Genomic DNA, 26,238 nt, shown 5'->3' with positions numbered 1-26,238 from the left:
AGGCTAGGGAAGAACTGTTGTGTCTCTAAGACAATTAACTGCGTTTCCGCTCTTGACTTAACTCTCACCGTATGAGACAGCCAAAGCACTTCATTTAGCCAGAAATATCCAACAGACCAGCATCCACAAGTTTGTTCTGAGGCATTTTTGCTTAAGGTCAACCAATTATAATGGCTTCTCTGGTTGTAGGGGGTTTTATGTATTATTTTGTTTGTAAAATGAGAAGTATGCAGACCTCCAGTTTTGTAAAAACATACAGGGCTAAACATATCAAAGTCAGAATCCCAGATTGCTTATGAACTATTTCTTCACTGAATTTCCCCCCCTGGAGAGTCAGGGAAGTTACCTTTTTGAAGCATTTTAATGGAAAGCCTCTCGGGAAAATCAAGAGTAATGGGTCATTTCCAATTTGATGGGTTTTCATTTAATTAGGTCACATTAATCTTTAAAATTTAGTTTATATTATTGCACTGAGGGGTTACAAATTGATAAGGAAGAGAGAAAAGGCAGTTATCAGAAGAAAAATGCATTATCTAGGAGGAGCACAGTAGTGGGCGAAGGGAGGCTGAGTGAGGCATGGTCCAGTGACATTGAAAGAATGGAGAAGATTGAGTCATTTGTCCTGTTTGTATTTCTTCAGATAACAGGAAGCTCTATTCCAGTGATTCAAGACTAGTAGCCATGTCCTCTTAGGCTAGCAAGTATTTAAAAAAATTTGAACTGGAATGCATTTAGGTGGACCATGCTCCTTCTAGTGCCCCAAGCTCTTATCCAATAGCCTTATGTCTAGGTCCTGAAAACCCTTGAGCTGGGGAACTCAAATCTACCAGACTCGATCTGTGTGTAGAGCTCTCCTGCTCCATGTGGCGCTGGGGTTTCAGACAGTCCAGTGAATACCCCATTAAAATTTTTGAAAATTAAGGTTAGTCTATAAAAAGTGGATCGATGTCCGGGAATCATTCTAAACTTCTGCAGGTCAGAGAAGGAATTAGCAAGTCCACAACTGTGTTCACCTCCAAGGCTGTGGTCCTTGATCACAGACCTTCCACAGTTAAGCCACATTTCTTCTGCTTCCTTCGCACCTTTCAACAGATGTCTTTTTTGTCCACCTTTCATCAAACCCAGTTTTCCCTCAGCCTTTTCTCTTCCCTGTCGCAAATATTTACTATGATATAAATGTGTTTTTTAAATGACAAAATATAAGCAAAGTTTCAAGTCAATTCTATTTTTAAAAATTTCCTAAAGTTTAGTGGGTACTCACCAACTAGAAATACTCATTGCCCTGTATTTCAAGATCATACATTTTTCTTAAAGATTTTATTTATTCATGAGAGACACAGAGAGAGAGAGGCAGAGACACAGGCAGAGGGAGAAGCAGGCTCCCTGCATGCAGCCTGATGTGGGACTTGATCCCGGGACTCCAGGATTATAACCTGAGCGAAAAGCAGATGCTTAACCCCTGAACCACCCAGGTGCCCTCAAGATTGTATGTTTATATGCACACCACACCCATATTCACAAATAAACTTCATTGGGGCAGGATCCATGTGTCTGGTTCATTTTTAAAAATTTCTATCACCTAGTTCTAGAGCTCAATAGGCAAGTTATATTTGTTGAATGAATGAATACACAAAACCCTCTTAATGCTCAAAATCCCACTTTTAGTGTTTCTTTTGGTTTACAGCTTTTATTTACTTTTTTTAAGATAGAAAATTATTCTAAGAGTGATAATATTTGAGCTCTATAATTTTCCTAGAACTTCTTAGTGATGAAGGATTGAGTTTGGAGGACGTTACACATTTGAACAACAGAAGTAAGGGGACACTGAAGGGGTAAGAATGAAAAGCAGTAAAGAGAAGAATGGAGAAAGCCAATCTTGCAATTCCAAAAAATATCTATTTCATCTCAGGGTGACCTTGATATAGCTCCAGCTCACTATAGATACTCCATTTATTTTGAATGAATTCATGAGGAAATGAAAATGTAAATGAATATGCATATATAACAAAGCATGATTGATCTCTCTGGAGTCATTACAGCCCATTTACCTAGTCATGGAACAAAAGAAGCCTCCTGTCATGGCCAGATCGCCTCTAAAGTAACAAAAACTGCCACTTTATTTCTTTTGAAGAGAAAACAGGATCCAGCCATATGCTGTGAAGACAGACTTGTCTGATCCACCATGCTTCAGAGTCACTCCCAGCTTGAGTGTGTGTGTGTGTGTGTGCCTTTTGAAAAAGATTGCTTCTTCTTTGCTTTAATTTCTATAGCATGCCAATCTATGTTTTTCTAAGGGATAGACAATTGAGCTTTTGTTTTATTATAAAATGAAATTCACTGGTTTCTTTCAGATATTTTCTAATATTGAGGTTTTGTAAAACAGCAGCTTTATTTAGATATAATTTGCATACCATATAATCCACCCACTTAACCATTCAATGGTTTTTAGATATATTTGCAGAACTATATAATTATCAACATAGTCAACTTTTAGAACATTCCTGGCACCACGAAAAGAAATCCCAGTCCCTTAGCACTTAATTACTCCTTCTTTGCCCCCAAATTCTCTAGGCCCAGGCAACCAGTGACTTACTTTTTGTCTCTACAGATTTGGGTATAATTTTATACAAACTATATAATTCGTATAATTCCATATAAATGGAATCATACTACATGTGGTCTTTTCTGATTGGTTTACTTAGCATAATGTTTACAAAGTATCCATGTTGTAGCATGTACCCATACTTCATTTATTTTTAATGAGAAAATACCATCTCATTGTATGGACATGTCACATTTGTTTTTCCATTCATCAGTAATGAACATTTGGATGGTTTCTACTTTTTGACTATTATGAATATAGCTGTTGTAAATATACATTAAAGTTTTTTGCATGGATTTATGTTATATTTCTCTTGGGTTCACCAAAGAGTGGCAGTGATGGGTTGTATGGAAACCCTATGTTTAACATTTGGGGAATGTTTTCTAAAGCGACTGTACCACTTTGCATTCCTTTTTTTTTTTTTAATTTTATTTATTTTTTAAAATTTATTTTATTTATTTATTTATTTATTTATTTATTTATTTATTTATTTACCACTTTGCATTCCTATCAGCAATGTATGAGTGCTGAGATTTCTCGCATCCTCACCAGTGCTTTTTATTATCTTTTAGTGATATCTTTTGTGGTTTTGAATTGAAAATTCCTGAGGCTGAGCTGCTTTTCTTATTTGCTTATTCATCACTTGTGTATTTTCTTTGAAGAGATGTTTATTCAGATCCTTTGCCCACTTTTGAATGGGGTTATCTGGTGTTTTGTCGTTGTTGTTGTTATTGAGTTGTAAGAATTCTTTTTATATTCAAAACCTCTTAATATAACATATATATGACGTGCAAATATTATCTTCCATTCTTGAGAATGTGCTGGTTTTTCTCTTTCTCAGTGATATCTTTGAAACACCAAGTTTTTAATTTTGTTGAAGTATAATTTATTTTCTGTTTGTATGTTTGTGCTTTTGGTGTCATATCTAAGAAACTACCACCTAATCTAAGGTCACAAAAATTTATTTCTATATTTTTTCTAAAATTTCTATAGTTTTAGCTCTTACATTCAGGTCTTTAATTCATTTTTGAATTTTTATATGTGGTATGAGGCAGGAGTTCACATTTTTTTTTTCTATATGAACATTTAGTTTCCCAGTATCATTTGTTGCATTATTTTTTTTAAAGATATTATTTATTTATTTGAGAAACAGTGAGAGAGAGAGAGAGAGAGAGAGTATGAGTTGGGGTGGGGGGGGCAAAGGGAGGAGAAAGAGAAGCAGACTCCCTGGTGAATAGGGATTCCCAATGCCAGGCTCAATCCCAGGATCCTGGGATCATGACTTGAGCTGAAGGCAGACACTTAATGGACTGAGCCACCCAGATGCCCCCATTTGTTGCATTATTGTTCACTATTATTGAATTGTCTTGGCAACATTGTCAAAAAAACAAATTTACCAAAATGTGGAAGTTTATTTCTGTTTCATACATTTGGGGTTCTATTGTTAGGTGTATATAGTTGCTATGACTTCTTGATAGATTATTCCTTTAATAATTATATAATGCTCTTCATTATCTCTTACAGCAATTTTTGTTTAAATTTTATTTTTTTCATTGTTAATATAATCACTCCAGATCTTCTTTTGGCTATTGTCTGAATAAAATATTTCTTTCCATCTTTTTATATCAACTTATGTCTTTAAATCTAAAGTGAATTTCTTCTACACAGAATATAGTTTGATCATTTAAAATATTCATTCTATTAATCTCTGCTTGTTAAATGAAGAGCTTAATCCATTTACATTTAATATAGTTACTAAAAAGGGGCTCTGAACTTCTGTCACTTTGCTCCTTATTTTCCCCAAGAAAATATCCCTAGATATTTTCTTGTATGCTATTTTAAGTCTTTTGTGTCATTTTTTACCATAAGTTTTGAGTTATTTTCTTAGTAATAACATCTCAATTATATTATTCCAGTTGAAATTAATAACAATTTAGGTTCTTTTTTTAAGATTTTATTTATTTATTCATGAGACACACACACACACACACAGAGGCAGAGGCAGAGACATAGGCAGAAGGAGAAACAGGCTCCCTGTGGGGAGCCCAATGTGGGACTCTATCTCAGGCCTCTTGGATCACGCCCTGAGCCAAAGGCAGACGTTCAACCACTGAGCCACCCAGGCGCCCCATAACAATTAAGTTTCAATAGTATACTAAAGCTTTACTATTATAAATAGCTCTGTTTCCATAGTTATGCTATTGTTATAAATCTGTATTCATTGTGTACCCAATTTAGATTTATAATTATTGGTTTATTCAATTGTCTTTTAAATCATTTAGGAAAAAAGATAAGTAATATATCAAAATACATTAATACTTAATTTTATATTTACCCATGTAATTACCCTCGCTGGTACTCTATTTACTCATGTGAATTAGAATTATTTTCTAGTGTCCTTTCATTTCCACCAAAAGAACTTCCTTTAGCATTTCTCCTAGAGCAGCAATAAACTCTCTTGGTGATCATGCCATGTCTCTGTATAAATCTTTTTGATAGCTTCTCATTGCTCTTAGAAGAGTAACAAAAATCCTTAATATAACATAGAAATGCTTTAATGTTCTGATTTCTGCTCATTTCTCTTGTCCCATCTGAACCTGCTCTTTCCCTCACTATCTGAGTTATACTGGCATGTTTTCAATCCTCCTAATCCAACATGATCCTTTCCAACATAAGGTCTTTGCACATGCTTTCCTCTACCTGAAAAGTTCTCTCCTTCTCATGTCACAAAACAAATAAAAAAAGCTCTTTATCTAGTTAATGCCTATTACATCTTCAGATCTTGGCTTAAATACCTCCTCTTTAGGAAAGCCTTGTGGATAACCAGTCGAAGTCAGCTTCCTCTGCCATCTGTCTATGGAGCACAACTTCCCTTTTCTTTAGAGTCCTTATGATACTTTTAAGTTGCATGTTCTTTAATTAAAGTAATTATTTGATTAAGAATGTATACATTATTCATTATTCAGTACACTGTAAGCTTTAAAGATTTATTTATTTATTTATTCATGAGAGACACAGAGAGGGAGGCAGAGACATAGGCAGAGAGAGAAGCAGGATCTCCACAGGGAGCCTGATGCGGGACTGGATCCCAGGCCCCTGGGATCACGACCTGAGCCAAAGGCAGACGCTCAACTGCTGAGTCACCCAGGTGCCTCCACTGTAAGCTTTTTAAGAGGAAGCCCTGCTTTGTATTTGCTGGCTGTTGTTTTCGCTCTGTCTAGTACAATATGTACCACGTACTCAAATTTTTGCTTATTGAAGCAATTAATGAAAGAATAACCTGCCAAGAAGGTTTATGTATTATGTCATTCAATCATCCATCATTTGAGGTAAGTAATATCCTCTCCAAGTTAAAGTTGGGAAAAATACAGTTTATAAAGATTAAATAGCTTGTCCAAATTAAAACAACTACTCCTGTAGAGTCAGGATTCAAAGCTAGGTCTCTCTTACGACAAACCTATACTTTCAATCGAACTGTCACACTACTTTAATCTATTCAGGGTGAATCTGTACTCTATTTAAGGAAAGCTCTTAGTAGAAATAGCTAATATAGCAAAGAGGAGATGACTGTGATTCATGAGGGAAATGCAGGATGAACCATGAAGGGGATGTCACAAACCCACTCAGGGTGATAGCAAGCTTTAGAAATAAGGTAAGGCTATGAACCATTTTCCAAACTTCTCAGTGAAGGAAAGAAATGGCTCAAAGGTTGGTGGAAGACATTAATGAGAAGGGGAAAGAAGTGTTAGAGATAAATAGTACAAATCCCTAAATAGAGTGGTTTAGGAAGTACATGCAGGCTGATCTGAGTGAGGTGCCAGGAAATAAAGAACATTATAGAAATTGACTGACAAAGAGAAATTGGAGCCCTAATGAATTTTGGCCTATTTGATGTCACTAGTTGCAGAGTAGTAGACAGAGGACTTGGCTCATTTGTCTTGGGGATGATGAGAGGCCTGAGTTTATTTGTCCTGTGAAGGTACAACTTCAGGACCTTTAGTATGATAACATAGCCTGGATGGTAGTGAGCCAGAAGGCACACACACATACAAGTAATTAGAAGATATGACAATTGGGGTGGCCACAATCCTACAAACATTTTAAGTGTATTTAAATCCAAACTATGTCTATGTAATGCACAGAATTTCCAACAATTTATTTTTCCTATTGTTAGGATGTGCATTCTCTTAAGAAACTGGAAGGTAGGGGATCCCTGGGTGGCGCAGCGGTTTAGCGCCTGCCTTTGGCCCAGGGCGCGATCCTGGAGACCCCGGATCGAATCCCACGTCGGGCTCCCGGTGCATGGAGCCTGCTTCTCCCTCTGCCTGTGTCTCTGCCTCTCTCTCTCTCTCTCTCTGTGTGACTATCATAAATAAATAAAAATTTAAAAAATACTTTAAAAAAAAAGAAACTGGAAGGTAGTGAGATTAGTGAAAGTTGATTTTTGTAAATACCTGTGTGGAAATAATGGGAACTGAAGAAAATAGAATGACATCTCCAAGACAAATGGCCAGTTAGAGATGTATTTGTTAAGCCAGGAGGAAGAGCCTGGTAAAGAAGAATTCAGGAAGCTAGGAGTGTGGTGACAAGGAAAGCCAAGACAGGGAGCAGCTGACTAAGAGAAAATTAAAGAGTGAAGGGTTTAGTACAACTGATTCAAGTTTTGTGGAAAAAGATGATAACTGACAAATTCTTTCATTTGTTTATTAAATCCTTTTTTAATGGAGGATACACTTTCCTAATTGTATCCATATTTCAAAATGTGATTTGGAATCCAATACAATTTTTATAGCCATTTTCATCCCTCACATGCAATTAAACAATTTAGCTCAATCCTTGGTATGAAACATTCCAATTTATTCTACTATCAAATATAAAACAAACAACAAAAACCATCCACTGCCCTCCTCCCCCAAAGGAAATTTCTAGTGGAATTTTTCATCGTAGACATCTACTCTGTATCCTATCAGTGAGAAGATTAAAGATAATGGGGTATTGTTTGGAAAAACATTATGTTCCCCAGTTAACTTTATGATATTTAAAATTTTAAAGATTGTATTTGGTCACTGTGTGTGTTGTGTGTAGTGGATAATTTCTGTTTATACTCTCCCCTTTCAAAGAATAAAGAAAGGTAATAACAATCATAAGACATTGGAGGAAAATACAATTCAGTTTGATTCAATCCCTATGACCTATAATATAGCACACAGGGTCATAGAATGGAAAAAATAAACCATTTCCCACTCCCACAATAATTTGAAAATAAATTCTCCTATAACTAGGTAAACTTGAAGAATATCTAGCCCTGTAGGTCTATAATCAGAAGAATGGGTTCTAGAATAGTTTAAAATTGAGATCATGTCTACAAATCCAAAGCATCAAATACTGTTGTCAGGAATATAGTGGTAAAAGCAAATATATATTATATATATATATATATATATATATATATATATATATATATATATATTCCCAGTTCTCTTTACTGATCATGGCAGCCAACTATAAATTCTCTGGTCCCTTTCCTGCCTGTTCATTTTCCCCAACATACTGCATTTTAATACCGTAAGAACTTGTTCCATTTAAGCTCTAATTCTAGGCATAGTCCTTTGTCATTCTCAAATCTCATGATGTGATGAATACTACACCATTGAAAAGATCCTCATTAAGGGATAATAGTTCTACTCTTGAATTTGTAGAGGAAATTATTATAAACATATTTGAATATGACTTGAATGAGGTTTGAGGCATGAAGTTTTAACTTTATACTTAATTCAAATAGCTTTTACACACATATAGCAAGTGTTTTTGAACTGCAAAAAAAGGCATTCCTGAAAGATAGTGCTAGGTTAGCTAATTTTTACTAAGATAAAAACATGAGACTGGAAACAACATTTAAGACATCATCAAAAATAAGTATTTGTTTTTTTCAGTCTAAAAGGTTACACGGCTTAAGTATGCTTTCCCATTTAAGCAGTAATTAATAACAGTTTGTTATTTATTAGACCATGTCAAATGGAAAATTAGGGGAAAAATAAACAGTATTCATGCAAATTATTTGAAATGGTAAAGTGATGCATTTCTTGCATTTTCCATCAAGATTTTATTATCAGTTTCCATTATCTGTAGTTGACTTGTTCAGACTCAGACTCTAAGCTCAATGGTCTAAATTTGTTGACCATCAGTCCTACTCTAGTGTTGCAAGACTTCTTGACACTACACTAGAATGTGGATACCAGATGTTAAAAATGAATTGAAGAATTAACTTAATTGATCCTTAATAATAGCCACAGTGTATTTAATAACTCTTGATAAATGGGCCTCAGTCCTTCCTTCATGTGTAATGAAGAGTTACTATGCCAGAACTGTAGGTGATATTAACCGGTAAGCTGTCCCAGGTCTTCACTTCATCTACACCAACTGTAAGCAATCTACATATTCAGATTAATTAATGAGCTCTGGAATCACATTATCTTCCCCCGTGCTCCAGCCTTGTTCTCTGTGCTGAGGCTGGAGTGAAACACTGGAAGCTTTTGAACATGCCATACATCCTCTGATCTTTCTCTATGGTACTCCCTCTGCCCCATAATGTCCTACTCCTTTTTTTTTTTTTTTTCACACTGCTCTTTGTTTTTGTTTGTTTGGTTGGTTGGTTGGGTTTGCCTTTTTTTTTTTTTCCTTTCTCACACTGCTCTTTGATTCCTCCCATTTCCTGTCTCCACTCTTCCTAATTTCCCATCTTTCATCTGTGCTCTCAGAGCCTATATTATGACAAAATCCTACCCTATGCCCCCAGATGTTCTCAGAATTTTCCCTCCATCCCTTAAAGAAATCCAGGATCTACCCTGATTTTTTTTTTCTTTCATGCTGCCCTTTGAAGTCAATGTTTCCTGATCTACTCAAGGGCCAGGAGAGGGAATGGCATTCTGAGCTCTTCAATGCCACTTGTGAAAGAACTGTTCTTCTGTCTCTATGTAAAACTGCATTCTAAATTAATACTACCTGACTTTTCCTGTCTTTCATCCTTCGTATTGTCACAAAGCTGTCCACCTTTAGTCATGCTGCTACAATTAAGACATAAGCTCAAGACATTAGCACCTAGGCCATAATAATCTTCTATAGCCCATGTTGTACCACCAAACTGGCTGGTTTCAATATTCCTATGGCCAAAGTGGCCAAGAGGTCAGCATCTAGGTCCTTGAGCATCATCAGGATTCTTGATCTTCACCTTTGCCTTCTTTCAACCTCCTAAACTCTTTGATGCTTATATCATAAAACTTAAACTCTTCTATGACTATTTCCTATCCATCTGTCTCATATTCTGATGTTCACTCTAATTGCTCATTGTCCTTTTCAGGCCTCCAGTTTCTATATCTTTCAATTATCCCTACTCTATCGATATATTATTATATACTTAAACTACCTCATTCCCTTCCTTCTTAGTGTGTGATGATTTATTAGTTGCATATAACACCTAATGTTCATCACATTATGTGTCCTCCTTAATGCTTATCACCAAATTACCCCTTCCCCCACCCATCTCCCCACCATCAACCCTTAGTTTGTTTCCTATGGTTGAGTCTCATGGTTTTTCCTCCTCTCTCCTGATGACTTCCCATTCAGTTTTCCCTCCCTTACCCTATGATCCTCTGTGCTGTTTCTTATATTCCACATGTGAGTGAAGCCATATAATTGTTTTTCTCTGACTTATTTCACTCAGAAAATACCCTCCAGTTCCATCCATGTCAATGTAAATGTTAAGTATTCGTTCTTTCTGATGGCTGAGTAATATTCCATTGTATGTATTATATACCACATCTTCTTTATCCATTCATATGTCAATGGACATCTCAGCTCTTTCCACAGTTTGGCTACTGTGGACATGCTATTATGAACATTGGGGTGCAGGTGCCCCTTCAGGTCACTACATTTGTATCTTTGGTGCAAATATTCAGTCGTGCAATTACTGAATCATAAGGTAGCTCTATTTTTAACTTCTAGGGGAACCTCCATACTGTTTTCAAGAGTGGCTCAACCAGCTTGCATTCCCACCAACAGTGTGGGAGGGTTCCTCTTTCTCTGCATTCTCACCAATGTTTGTTGTTTCCGGTCTTGTTAACTTTAGCCATTCTGTCTGGTGTAAGGTGGAATCTCACCGTGATTTTGATTTGCATTTCCCTGATGGCAAGTGATATGAAACATTTTTTCATGTGTCTATTGGCCATTTGTATGTCTTCTTTAGAGAAATGTCTGTTCATGCCTTCTGCCTATTTCTTGACTGGATTATTTGTTTTTTGGGTGTTGAGCTTGATAAATTCTTTATAGATTTTGGATGCTAGAGCTTTATCCAATCTATCATTTGCAAATATCTTTTCCCATTCCATAAGTTGCCTTTTAGTTTTGTTGATTATTTTCCTTTTCTGTGCAGAAGATTTCTATTTTGATGAAGCCCCAATAATTCATTTTTGCTGTTGTTTCCCTTGTCTTTATAGGCGTGTCTTCCACAAAGTTGCTGTGGCTGAGTTCAAAGAAGTTGTTGCCTATGTTCTCTAGGATTTTGATAGATTCCAGTCTCACATTTAGATCTTCCCCCTATTTTGAATTTATTTTTGGGTGTGGTATAAGAAAGTGGTCCAGTTTCATTCTTCTGCATGTGGCTGTCCAATTTTTCTAACACCACTTGTTTAAGAGACTGTCTTTTTTCCATTAGATATTCTTCCCTGCTTTGTCAAAGATTATTTTACCATAAAGTTGAGGGTCCATTTCTGGGTTCTCTATTCTGTTCCATTGATCAACGTGTCTGTTTTTGTGCCAGTACCATACTGTCTTGATGATTACAGCTTTGTAATATAGCTTGAAGTTGGCATTGTGATGCCCCTAGCTTTGGTTTTCTTTTTCAACATTCCTCTGGCTATTCAGGGTCTTTTCTGATTCCATACAATTTTTGAAAGATTTTTAAAAAGATTTTATTCATTTATTCATGAGAAACACACAGAGACAGAGAGAGAGAGAGGCAAAGACATAAGCAGAGGGAGAAGCAGGCTCCCTGCAGGGAGCCCGATGGAGGACTCAATCCTAGGACCCCAAGATCATGCCCTGAGCCAAAGGCAGACACTCAAACCCTGAATCACCAGATGTCTCTGATTCTATACAACGTTAGGATTATTCATTCCAACTCCGAGGAAAATGTCAATGGTATAATGATAGGGATTGCATTGAATGTGTAGAGTGCTCTGGGTAGCATAGACATTTTAACAATATTTAATCTTCTAATCCATGAACATGGAATGCTTTTCCATGTCTTTGTGTCTTCCTCAATTTAATTCATAAGTATTCTATAGGTTTTAGAGTATAGATAATTTACCTTTTTGATTAGGTTTATTCCTATGTATCTTATAGTTTTTGGTGCAATTGTAAATGGGATCTATTCCTTAATTTCTCTTTCTTCTATATCATTAGTGTATAGAAGTATAACTGAGTTCTATGCATTGATTTTATATCCTGACACATTGCTGAATTGCTGTATGGATTCTATCAATTTTGGAGTGGAGTCTTTGGGTTTTCCACACAAAGTATCATTTTATCTGAGAAGAGTGAGAATTTGACTAAATACAGCATCCTTTCTCAATTAAAACTCTCCAAAGTACAGGGACAGAGGGAACATACCTCAATATCATAAGAGCCATCTACAAAAGGCCCACAGTGAATATCATTCTCAATAAGGAAAAACTGAGAACTTTTCCCCACAGGTGAGGAACATGATAGGGATGCCCACTCCTACCACTTTTGTTCAATATAGTACTAGAAATTCTAGCCTCAACAATCAGACAACAAAAAGAAATAAAAGGCACTTTAAAAAAATACATTGATGATTTATAAATGTTCAAATTGGGTTAAAGTTTATGGAGATGGAATATTGTACAACAGTTAATCTGAGATTGATACTAATGGATTCAAATCCTGACCCCAACTGTTATGAGCCTGTTGGATTTGGGGCAAGTCACTTGCAGTAGTTCTCTGCCTTTAACATGGGAATTATAATAGTACCTGTATCATAGGATGATTGTTAGGAGTAGATCAAGTTAGTTAACACATGTAAAGTGTTTTTAAGGGCATCTGGTGTAAAGTGAATTGCTATATCAGTGTTAGCTATTATTATCCACATGTGGAAGCTATGCAAGCTGGTTGAAGATCAGGCTTAGAATTCAAAATAGTCTTGATAAACTATCATACTTTTCATCAGGAGACAATATAGTTTGCTTGCTGGAATTCATTATAATAAATATCTGTGATGAGCTGCATAACATTGCTTTGTGATGGAGATCTTGCTCTTTGGGGGACTGAATCATGTTGAAGCCTGTCTTCTAGTATTTGAAGTTGCCCTCCTTGATTTGGAAGCAGGAATAAAGGCTATTGCCAAAGTAATTCCATATAGACATGTATCCTCTTCCAAACAAGTGTAAAGTTTCTTTTAGAAAAGCATAAGGGTTATAATCCACATGACATAATTTTCAAGATACTATGTTAGCACCCCAGTAAGCCAGGAAATCAATCTTCCAGCCACCACAACCCTCTAGGAAACATCTGTTGGACCATTTGCCATGAGAAAGAATGAAAGTAGGCCTAGGCCCCTGGCTTAGCAGGGGAGTTCCATCTGGAAGGGTTGATGGAGGCAGCCTGTGAGCTTGGGAATGGTAGCTCTCTCCAGGCTTTTGACACCATAGAAGGGACACAGAAGGCGGTTTGGACAATGGTAGGGTCTTATATTGACCAGTCCTCCAAATTATCCAACTACTGGAAATAGTTATTGTTTAAAACCTATTAAGCTAATGCCCTACCCCACGTTTTTTGAACTCTGGAAGACCTAGGGTTGTCCATTGAACATGCAGTGTTTTACAAAATTTGATCTCAATTATTTATAGTCTAATAATTGATCTTCTAAGTTAAAATTGGACATACTCAGCAGTCAGGTACATGAAGCAATGCTAGATTTTGAAGTGTGTGATAAATAAAGAAAACTAAAGATGGATTCAACTTGACCTTGGAAGTGAGTAACTCACAAAAAGGGGAGGGGTCCTGGGAACCAAAAGAGACAGCTTGACAGCAGACAGAAAACGATTTAGCACTCAGACAGAGAAGAAAATTGAGATCCATAACTATGGCCAAAAGATACAACCCAGAAGAAATGCTTCGAAATGAGAGCTACAGGACAGGCTGGATTACATAGACTTTTCCCATCACAAGATGTAAGCTAATCTACTTTGCTAAAAACAAACACATTTTACCCCTGAGAGTGTATTAAGTGCTCAGAAAAGGGTCTGGGACTTAATTTGTAAGACACATTTCATCAGATATTTAGAATTTTCGCTGTAGAATTCCTGGTCTCTAGTGTTTTTTATTTTCTGATTCCTGAGAGATAATCAGAACCATATTCACTCAGTGAGCAAGTTGCAGCCTAATATTTTCCTAATCCTTATATTACTCAATAAGTAAACTCTCATATATCAAGATTTTTTTTCTAAATAAAGGCTTCAAGGAATTTAACAACAAACCACCCCACAATACTATTTTTATAAATTTTTTAAAATGGTTTAAACAAGCTAGGAAATCCTTTATCCATTGCCCTTGTGAAATGGAAGTGATAACAATTGCACCTGTTTTTCTGAAATGGGACTTATTATGTTTTCAACTTTAAAACTCTGAAGAACATATTAATTGTTCAGTAAGACTTTATTGAGTGCTGACTGTGTAGCCAACCATTGTGTTGATATAACATAGTATATCTATACCTTGTTTAGTCTTATAGATCATTTGCACATTTAAAACAGACACAAAGAAAAAGAATTGTACATTCACAATATTGTTTTAAATAACTTTACAGAAAATACATTTTTCTCTGCTCCACAATCAGAAGACACAGTGATTAGAATTATAGTTAACTGTGAATCAGCTATTTGATTGCTTGGCTAATAGTGACTCAAGTATTAAAATATTTTGAGGAAGTAAATCAGAATATCTGATAGGCCTGTGGTTAAAAGATGATAAACATTGGAGATAGATTAGTGGATAAATGAAGTAATGTTAATTTGAGTCATATTTAAAATGAAATAATATACATGTCATTTAAAACTACAAGACAAAAAAAAAATAAAAAATAAAACTACAAGACATACAACCTACTACACGGAGCTTTATCTCAAAGGACTGTTGTTGAAACCTTAGAAGAGAGCTCAAATAGAATGGGGAATTTGGGAAGTTGCTTGTTTCTCTAATTTTTAAGTCATTCCTCTTCATCAATACTGTTATTTTTAGAAATCCTTTCTTTTTGGTGCCTTTTTCTTGGTTCATCTCTTTCCTCTCCATTCTTCCTTCTACTGTCAAGGTCAAGCAAGCCCTCACACTTGAGAAGTGCAGGAGCTTTCAAACTCCTCAGTCACCCTCTAAGCCATACTCACAGGCTTACCTAAAGCCTGATATAACCACATCATTTTCTTGCTTATAATCTCTTGGTAGTTTTCTAGAACCCAGTGATTGAATCTATGCTGGCCCAAAAACACAGGCATCTCTCCCAAATTGGAGCTAAGACTGAAATATAAGACAAGGATAATGAACAAAGAAGTTAGGGCTAGGAAGATGGGTACGTTGAAGACCTGAATACGAAACTAAGATATCTGACTCAATTTGATAGGTGACAGGCACCTATCAGAGAAATTTTATGTCAGTGGTGTGCTTTAGGCAAATCCATTTCACTGTGGTATTTAGCATGAATTGAAAGAGAAAGCACTTGGAGGCTTATTGGGCAAAAATCCAATGACTTAGCTATTGGAATGATTTTATGTAAATAAATAGTGAAGTCCCAAATCAGGGTGATGGCAGTGAAGATGAAAAAGGGGGAAGAGGTGTCAGTGGAGTTGTTGTAGATGGACAGCAGAGAATTGGGGAAGAAAGAGAAATATAGAATCAAGCATATGTGGTCATTGCTTATAGTAATTTTTCATTGCTTAGTTTTATCGGTAAAGACTTAGAAGTATCTGTTTAGTTTTAGGATAAAAGGGATTATTATATTGATTTTCAAATGGGTCACGTAGAATAAAGAGAAGTGTTCAGCAACACACTGGCCAGTCAGAGAGCTCTGGCTGCTAACTTCTGTGACCTCTTTGCAGCCCTGTCCTATGACCCATTTGACATCTTCTAAAGAAGTGCCAGCAATATCATTCCTTATGAGAAAGTTCTTACTGTCTAATGTCTGCCTACTATGATGTTAAAATAGTAGTGTTAGCCGAGAAAAGGCAAAGAATTCTCATGCACTTGCCATTGTGGGCTGCGGGGTTTCCACATTACAACAATTACCCATGATCAGGACAGATGGACCTTAGCAATCTCAAATCCCCTTGCTTTGAGGTGGACACTGCAGGTAGTCTTATCAGCTGCACATTCCTGTGCTGTATTTGCATAAATTCCCAGAGGACAATTTCCCAGGCCACTGCCCTATCCCATGTTTCTACTAGTGCAATAAATATCATAAATAAAGTCCACAGCACATTTAGTTAGTTTGCTGGGTTTTTAAGGGCTTTCAGCTGGGAGAGGACCTGTGACCCTTGTACAGCTGTTCATGTGTTATTTCTAGCTGGATGTGAAGCACTGAGTTCCAGAAATCTCAGAAGACTGCCTCTCCCCTTCACCTACCCCCCCCACCCCCAACCCTTCACCCCCACTCTCCCAGCTTTGACTACACTCACATCCACCTACTGCTTCACATCACAGAAAGTGAGCCACTTTCTTTTACAGGCAGAGAGGATCTGCTGGTTGGGATGAGCAACCCAAACTTTCCAACTGTTTCCACTCACAGCCCAAATGTACTTTGCTGGGTTCACAATTTAGCAGCCAGTCCCTAAGGCACTTAATGGAAATGAGTAAGTTGGGAGAAAAGAAAGACTGGCCGATTCTGGCTTTCTAGCTCCCTCTCTCATTTTAGATTCAAAGAAACACCATGCATGTGGTGGCTGGATAAGGTCAGGCGCCAAGCCCAATGGCACTTGCGGTAGAGGAGGCCATTCTCTGGAACTCTTAAAGGCCAAAATGCTGTTTTTAGAAGGAAAAATACTTCCAGGATGATACCGTGGCCTTTAACTTAATTAGTCAATTAAAGAAAGAAAGTCTCTCAAAAGAGTCATGCAAATAAAAGGAAGCTGCCCAAGGCTGCTTCCAGGGAAAGAAAAGAACCTTTTGCAATGTGGAGGCCAGAGGTGTGGGTGTCATGTTTTCCAAGGAGGATAGTGAAGCTTACAAAAATTCCTAAGAGTTTTTTGATGGGCTTCTGCTTTGGGATCTGCAGGCAGGTTCCCCAATCATGGACCCTGAGAAAGCAGAACTTGCTGAAGGAGCTTGATCCACAGAAGAGGTTAATGAGGTGCCTAGATTCGCTCTGCAGATTCTTGGTGAGGGGAGCTGTGAATTCTAAGGGGAAGGAACTCTCATTGACTGATTTCACATAGAATGTGAAATCTTAGAGACATATATGTTCTCTAGAAAGACATTAACTAGCCTTCCCCTTGGCATTCATTTTCCCCTAACTACCAAGACATTTGTTTGTGAAATAGCAATAATACCTCTAGTATCTTCAGAAACATTGGTATCCTATAATTAATATATTTAAGCATATCTGCCCCATGCTAGTAAATGCACATGCACACTTGTTAATAAATGAATTCATATTGTCCTTAAATACATGGTTGTGACATTAATTGAGACATTATACTTATAATGTAGATACAGGTTTTTAAAAGATTTTTTAAATACTGAGAACCTGATGAATTTATTAGAAGTTATCTGGTCCAGGCTAAATCATGGGAATAAAGGACACAGCATAAGGAATATAGTCAATGATATTGTAATGATATTGCATGGTAATAGAAGGTAGCTGCACTTGCAGTGAACATGGCATAATACATAAAATTATCCAGTAACTATGCTGTACACCTGAAACTAATGTAACATTGTATGTCAGCTATACTCAAATTTAAAAAAAAGAAAGAAAGAAAAAAAGAAAAAGAAAGAAAGAAAGAAAGAAAGAAAGAAAGAAAGAAGAAAGAAAGAAAGAAGAAAGAAAGAAAGAAAGAAGAAAGAAGAAAGAAAGAAAGAAAGAAAGAAAGAAAGAAAGAAAGAAAGAAAGAAAGAGAAAGAAAGAAAGAAAGAAAAAAAGAAAGAGGGGATCCCTGGGTGGCTCAGCGGTTTAGCGCCTGTCTTTGGTCCAGGGTGTGATCCTGGAGTCCCAGGATGGAGCCTGCTTCTCCCTCTGTCTGTGTCCCTGCCTCTCTCTCTGTCTCTGTCTCTCATGAATAAATAAATAAAATCTTAAAAAAAAAAAAAAAGAAAGAAAGAGAAAGAAAGGAGTTACTGGGTTCCAAAACTAAGTGGAAGCAGAGACCCAAGAAATCAAGCTGAGTCCTGAAAGAGCCTTAACCTGAGGGCAATTACTGATACAAGTGAATCCAATGTTTTGTTGTGAGGGTCCCTGGAGGTAGTGAAAATATGGATCAAGAGCCAGAGGCTATCAGTCTGACAAGAAAGCTGACTCTTTAAAGGGAGGATTCTCCCAAAGCTAAGGTCAGGTAAAAGATGAACTAAATCTAACCAGACCCTGATTCCACCTGTAGGGGATATTCCAGGAGGGTGCCTTGGTACCAGCAGTGAGGAGAAGGGTGAGGAGAAGCTGGGAAAAGCTGCACTGAAGTCTACTCAATGTTCATGCTCACATCATCTTGACCCAAGGTATTTTGGAAAAGATGAAAATAGTGATGGCTAGAAGAGCACGCAAGCCAGGGGAATGCATGAATGTGCATTGTTTTAAGGTCCTTGTATTTTCCCTTGTATTATTATCTGGTTGAAGATGAAAAGAAAATTTTCTATTTTGTCAGATTTGCATATTTTAATTTTTAAGATAGCAAATAATAGGAAAGAGAAACACTTTTGTATGTGTAGGGAGAAAAACACATAAGTACAAAAAGCAATTAGGAAAAGTGGTCGAAAAAGGTGAGAAAGACATAAAATTGGAGAGAAATACAGAAACCAGAAAGTATGACAATGTATTTAAACATAATTATTTCATTCAATGCAATGTGGTAATTACATTCACTGTAAAGAAACTAAGTACTTCAAGACAGATATTTTTAGAGTGTGTTTTTAAAAATTCAATTATATACTTATAGGAGACACATCAAAAATATACTTAAATTATAAGGATGCAGACAAAGATGGAGAAAAATATACCTTACAAAACCAATTTTATAGATGTAATAGAATATCATATATAATACATTAGTTTGCTGCTATAATAATATACATTGATATCAACTGTATTAATATCAGACAAATAGAACTTATAGTGAAAGGTATTTCTAGAGATGAACATCACTTTATAATGATAAATGGTTCCATGTGCTAGAAGAGAACACTGTTTATATCACACATTATAACCTACCCTGAAAATACAGATGTAAAATCTCTTGTCCACAATGATGAAATCAACAAAGCCTTGAAAACTGAAAGCCTTGCATGTTTGCTGCCAAGACTTGAGCTGACTTGACAAGATATCATTTATAGTCTTTATTTATCCACTGTGGTGGCTTTGTTTTAGAATATTAATGTGCTTTAATACAGGGTACTGTTCTTCTTCTGCTTTAAGTGGTACATAATGTATAGTATATACTTTGTTTTCGAAACTGAGTTTTCCTCCAAGACCGAGAGACAGAGTTAGAGAGGGGGAAGGGGGAGAGAAAGACTGCAAGAAGAAACAAAGAAAAAATTCACAATCATAGTCATAGTGCAGATTTTTAACTCATCTTCCTGAGTAATTGATAGAATCTACAGATAGAATTATGATTAACAATCTTAGCCAAATAGGCATAGAAATGGTACCATGTCCAACTATTTGCCAAAAAAAATTATTTTAAATGCACATGGACCATTTTTTAAAAAGCTGGCTATATACTGCACATAAATAAAATCTCAACAAATTTCAGGAGATTGAAAACATACCAAACATGCTTTAAAACGCAAATATAGGCTATAAAATTATAAAGAAAGAGAAAAAGAAAAAGAAACTATCAGAATTTGAGCTGGTGGCTCAGATGCTAGAAAGGTATTTGTGTTTGGAAAGAAATACCCAAATATTGGTAAAAACAAAACACAAACAAACAAATAAACAAAAACGAGAAAGCATGGCCTGTATCCCAGGATTTTTATGCTCTAAAAGATAAGACATAAAAGAAACACTGATTATATCTGTGTTAGGTGTTTGGTTGAATTGATAACATAACATGTAGTAGTATATGTTAATAGGAGATTGTGGCATACAAATCACTTAGAAGCAACTTTTGATTATAAGATACCACTGTGTATAGTTGGTGACTACCCAGTAGTGAATCGAAAAACATTTATTAACACTTAGTATGTTTATAGTTCTGCACGAGATTCTTTGAGATAACATAAGATAGAAGTCATTTCCTTAAGAAACTTACACTTAAGACAGATTTCCTTAAGAAACTTAAGAGGGGATAGACATCAAAAGATAACCAAACAATGAATGCAGTCATAAATGCTGTTTAATAAATGATGCAGCCCCTACTCTTTCCTGGAAGAGTGAGGCACAATTGATCACTTGGGCAAAACTAATAGAGACAGAGTGGTTTAAGGAGAGCTAGAACTTTCACTGGATACTGGGAACAGGAGAATTTGCACAGATAGAAATGAAATAGCAAAGGACAGGCCACATTGGCAAAAATAACTTGTGAGCAAATGGCGGGAAACAGAAACTTGAAAGGTCTCCTTGGTGTAGGAATTCATGCTAGGAGTAATAAAGAAAGAAAATAAATTGTTGACTTGACTTTTAGGTCAGTTACATAAATATATAATTTTTAAGGACTGGAGAATAATGTAGATTGATATAGATGTGGCATTATCTCCTAGGAATGATTAATATCCTTTTCAGGTGCATAGTTCTATAAATACGAACAAAAAAGCAAATAAATAAAGCATCTAATAATTCAATTTTTCTAATTTCTGCTTCACATGAAGGAAATATTAGTAACCCAGCATTTTGCAACCTTCTAGGTATTTCTAGAACCAGGCAACAAATTATAGAGAGTTGTGTAACTCTTCTGAAAGTTACCCTTTGCATCATTATATTAGTATTTATGGGATTAGTATTAATTAGCAAAAGTAAACAGAAGGAAAACTAAAATCACAGCTTTGAAGACTACTCCTAACCAAAACACAAAGAGAGAGAGAGAAATAACTGAATTCCCCTTTGTTTATTTCTTATGAATCCTGTGAGGTTGCCAACACTTAATAGCCATGTGGTGTTTAGAACTCATTCAGCTTCCCCGAAACACAATTTTCCCACAGACTTTTTCACGTCTCTGTGTATAGATTGCCCCATTTCAAATTCTGCCTCTATCCCTTGTTAGCCATGTGACCAAGAGTGTGTTTGCTCTCCTGCAAAATGGAAATCGTAATACCACCTTCTTCATAGTATTTTTAAACAAGTAAATAGTGCTCAGTATATATTAAGTGCCATTTACATTTTAGCCTTTGCCCTTATGAAGATTAAGGGCGGGGAGGGGGGGGTGGATTATGGATAACACCTAACAGAATTGTTGTAAGTAGGATATAATATATACACCCAGCAAAGCAAGTTTGTTTATCTTTTAGTTAACTGTCAGGACAACCAAGAGATTTTTGTAGTTATGAAAAATCCCCAAACTGAGAGTGGCTTAAATAACAATGTTTATTTCTGGCTCATGACCTAGGACCAAGCTGAGTTAGTGGTGATCCGGAGGAACTCTGCCCCACCTGGTGGCCCCTTAGTATGAGGATGCTGACATCGCGGCATGAGGTTTCGGTTGAAGGTTGAACATAGTACAAAGAGCCCAACAGATGCTCAACAGCTCAAAAATATTGCTCTGCCCACATTTCCTTAGCCAAAGTAAGTTACGTGATGGAGGGCCCCCAGCATCAGGGGTATTGGGAAACACCATTTGCCAGAAGTGGTCGAGCGGGGTGAGGTGAGGAGAGTGGAAATATTTGTGATAACTAGGAATATCTTCCATAATTATCACAGAGGCTATTGGCCAGATTCACTAAAATCTCACAGCTGATTTTCTTACTTAATCATAATAAAATACAACTCATGAGTTCTTGAGGTAGCTTTTCCAAATTGCAATCAACTGGTAAACATTGGGAGATATGCTGGTACTTTTGTAACTTTGAGATAAGCGGTTGTACCAAGTGAGTCAAGGGTGCCATATCCATATGACTACCTGAATTCCTTACTCACTCTCTGTTATAGTCAAATGTGGAAATCACACATTCAAGGTAAGAATCCCACTTATGGAGACATGAGTTAATAGAAAGTTTGGAATCAGATTTCACTAATTCAAAATTCACATCTGCCAGTTAATAATGGTGGCTCTAGGTATCTATTTTCCTCTCCCTGAATGAATTTCTACATTGGAGGTAGCAGATACCTGACACATAGAATGTTAGGATGATAAAGTGATTTGGTCTTTGTAAAGTGCTTAGTAAACTGTCCCAGTGGCGGCACAATATATGTTACCTGTTACTACTACCATGATGAAGCAAGTGAAAATAGAAAATTCATCCTTTTTAGAGATTTCTTTCTCATGTAAGAAATAGAAAATGGTATGATCAAATGATGCTCTGGGATTTGAAGATACTGGGTCTGCAAAGATAAATCATTTCATAAATAATATAGTATAGTCAGTCACCTGCTAGAAAGACCCAGTGGGATTAGGAACAGAGGAAGGGAGCATTACTAACAAATGTGTATGCATGTATGGATATGTGTGTATATATTCCCATATAAAATTAATTGACACGCAAAAAAATAAATAAAATGAATTGACACAAAGAATATATTACTTATAAAATGAAAATAACTTTAGTGTTATAAAAGTTAACGGCATGCTGTAGATAATGGATGATCAAAAGTGGAAAGAATTTTTCAGAATAGGCATCATGGTATACTTTTTACTTGACAATTGATAGAAAATTGTATAATCTCGCTTATGTTATTTGCTTAGCAATTACTTCTTAAAAATCTTTTGGGGGAACAACATGTGAGACTTAGTAAAGTTGCAATAAGGAAATAGGAGAAGTTGAAAAAACATAAGTAGGTAATCTACTCAGGATCAAATATAATTTTGGAGCCCACTTTGTATAGATGAAAATCCATGAAAACTCATTTCATGCTTCTGTAAAATTGCTTTCAATTATTTTCAGGGATTAGTAAACATTGGGGAAGTTGAATAGAACAGCCTGGTGCAACAAAGATTTAACAGGATGGCTAAAATTGGCCTTTAAAATGAATACTGCATTTTTAAATTAAGAAATTGGACAAAGTCCTACTGAGGCTTATCTGGGTTTGGCTTTGAGCCTGCAAAAGTACTTATTATGGTCAACGTCTGCTACTGAAACATTTATTACAGCTGGATGGAGACAGACTTGGTCAAGGAGAAAGGTGCTTCTAATTGCATTCACATATGATGTCTCTGCTTTTCACTATATTTCAATTCAAAATAATCTTTCACAGTAAGCTGGATTTCTCATCCCCTTGCCCATTTGAAATTTTTTAAGCAAAATTTTTAGGGAGGAGGTGTAGAGCTTGATTAAACTTAGGAAAGGGACATTTTAAGGTACCAACTCTCAGCTCAAGAAATATATCAGACATTACTCATACCACAATTACTCCTAATGTTCCACCCCTCTTGCTACCCCCAAAATAACCACTATCATGATTTATAACATGATACATTAATTTTACCTGTTTTATAGCTTTGTAGAAATTTAATTATATATATATATATATAATTATATATTTTTGACATTATATTTTGCAATCCAAACATGGCTTTATGTGTAATGATGGTTTGTTCATGCTTATTCCTGTATATTTCATCTCATGAATATACCACAGTTTATTTGTTCAATCTAATATTCATGGGCATTGGGACTCCAGGTCGGATTTGTTGTGCATAGTGCCAGGATGAATTCCTAAGTACCTTTTAATGAACATCTGCATGTCTCTCCATTCTTGATCACACAGAACATATTGTAGAACTGAAATTTGTGGGTCATGAGGTATACCTATGTTCAGACCGAGCAGATGCCATCAGTTTTCCAAAGAGATCTTAACAATGTACACTCTTGCCAAGCAGAGTATGAAGTATGATGAGTTACTGTTACTTAAATCCTTGCCAACACTTGGTATTCTCTTGTTTTTTCTTTCATTTTAACCATGTAAATCCTTCAGCTTTCTTTTTCTTTCTCAAAACTGCCTTGACTATCCTTTGCTTTTGCATGTACAGCTAACTTAACATTAGTTTGCAAATTTTCACAAAAATCTGCTGAGATACAGATGGGAATTGTATTAAATCTATATACCAATTCGAAAAGAATTAACATCCTCACAATAATGAACCTTCACATTCATAAATGTGGTATATCTTTCCACATATTTTTAGGTCTTTTAAAAGCACTCTTAGTAATGTTTTCTTATTTTCAGTACAATTCCTGTACATCTTTTATTAGATTATTTCTAATAATTCTTTTTATACTAACCAATATTTTAAAATTTCATTTTCTGTTTGTTCCTAATACATATAAATACCATTGATTTTTTTTTTGCCTTTCGTCCTGTGACTTTGCTGACTCCCTTACCAATTTTAATATTTTATCTAGAGATTTTTGAGGGAGTCTAAATATATACAACCATCTTAACTCTGAATAATGTGTTTTTATACTTCCTTTTAAACCTTTTTTAAATAATTTTCCCTATTACATCATATGTCCTGTAACATGATAAATAGAAGTGGTAGCAAGTGAAATCCTTGTCTTGTTCTTATTTTCAGGAAGAAAGCTTTCTTCACTATTTGGAATTCTTCACCATTTGAAATTCACCATTTAATGTAGTGCTTTTATTGTTGTTTTGTTGTTGTTGTATTAGGTATTCTTTATTAAATCTAAGAAATTTCCTTCTAATCTTAGTTTGTTAAAAGCTTTTGTGGAGTGCATCTATTAAATTCCATCAAATGTGTTATTCAGTCAATACTGGGATTATCTGGTGATTTTCACTTTGTTCTCTGATAAGATGGTGAATTACAATGATTAACCCAGTGTATAAACAGTTTTGCTCTTCTGGTATAAACTCTACTATGGTTGCAATGGATTTTCCTTTTCTTAATATTGCTGAATTTGTTTTGCTGACATTTTAAGGTTTTCACTTCCATTTTCAAGAGTGTGTTGGCCTATAATTCTCTTTTCTTATGTTTCTGTTTTGGAGTTTTGTATCAAGATCAAGCTAGCCTTTAAAATACATTTATAAGTATTATTTTCAATTTTCTCAAAGAATTTGAGTAAGACTGACATTGGTCCTTAAAAAAAAAATGAGAGGAGTCACTAGTAAAACTTTCTGTTCCAGGAGTTGTTTTTCCTTTTTCCATTTCATCATTGATTCAGTTTTTCTAGGAATATTCAGATTTTTAAAATTTCTTCTTGAACCTTTTTGATTGGTTGTACTTTTAAAGGAATTTGTCCATTTTCTCTAAAATGTTTTTATAGTCTTTTAAATATTTATAGAATCTATAGGGATGTCTTCTTTCTTACTCCTGGAAATTATTTCTTTGTCTTTTCCCTCTTTTATTAACCGATAACTTTCACTATTTTATCATTCATTTATAAAGCCATTATTTGGCAGTGCTGATTTTCTCCATTATACATTTGTTTTTCACTTGATTGATTTCTTCTCTGAGTTATATTATTTCTTTCCTTTTACTTTGGAAATGATTTAACATTCTCTAAGTTCTTCAAATGGGAACTTTAAATTATTGATTTTCCTCTTTTATACTATATTCCTGCACAACTCTATATTTCCCTGTTGGTAGGTACTGCTTTATCTGTATCCCACATATTTTGATATTATGTCATCAGTGGAAAGTAAGATTTAACTTCCAATTTGAATTCTATCGTGACATAAAAGCCTTTGGAAAGTTTCTTCCTTACTCTCTAAGTAGTGGAGTTATTATATTTTTTATTTTATTATTAATTCCTGCCTTAGTTACAATGTGAGGAGAGAGCATACTTTGAATTATTTTAATCTTGTGAAACATTAATATTTGCTTTGTGATTCAGCATATGATCAATTTTGGTAATACATGTGCTGTTGAAAGAAGCTTTATTCCATTGCTGTTAGTTGTATTTTCTACGAATAACATCAGACTAAGCTTATTAATGTTGTCTAGTCTTTTTAGTCTGTCACTAATTGACAGAAGTGTGTGAAACTCTCCCAGTGTGGTTTTTTGCCTATTTCCTTACATTTCAATCTATCCATACTTCATATTTATTTTGTATTTCATTTAATTTATATCACTTATTATTTTGTGTATGATTTATATTTTATATACTTAAAATATTAATTTATACATGGATATATATAATTACATTTTACTGTTAATCATAATAAAATGTCTGTATTTATGCTCTCTTAATACTTTTTTTTCTTTAAATCTGCTTCGCCTGATATTGTATCAGCACGAGTCTTCCTTTAGTTGATGGTTATG

The 26,238-nt window shown here is 35.4% G+C and overlaps 1 long non-coding RNA gene across 2 annotated transcripts in view; it reads left to right on the top strand.

Annotated features, from left to right (window-relative positions):
* The window catches only part of LOC100688762, a 51,865-nt gene that overhangs the window by 4,642 nt on the left and 20,985 nt on the right, over positions 1-26,238 (top strand). The window contains exons 2-3 of one of the 2 annotated variants that reach the window (XR_005378461.1): positions 18,259-18,373; positions 21,412-21,587. This is a non-coding gene — a long non-coding RNA (uncharacterized LOC100688762). The remainder of the gene's footprint in view (positions 1-18,258; positions 18,374-21,411; positions 21,588-26,238) is intronic. The other variant, XR_005378462.1, reaches the window with a different exon arrangement.

Source organism: Canis lupus, chromosome 25, assembly GCF_011100685.1.
Source record: "Canis lupus familiaris isolate Mischka breed German Shepherd chromosome 25, alternate assembly UU_Cfam_GSD_1.0, whole genome shotgun sequence".
Classification (NCBI taxonomy): Eukaryota; Metazoa; Chordata; class Mammalia; order Carnivora; family Canidae; genus Canis; species Canis lupus.
Note: the sequence above shows the minus strand (reverse complement) of the source record. Positions and strands in the feature narration are given on the sequence as shown.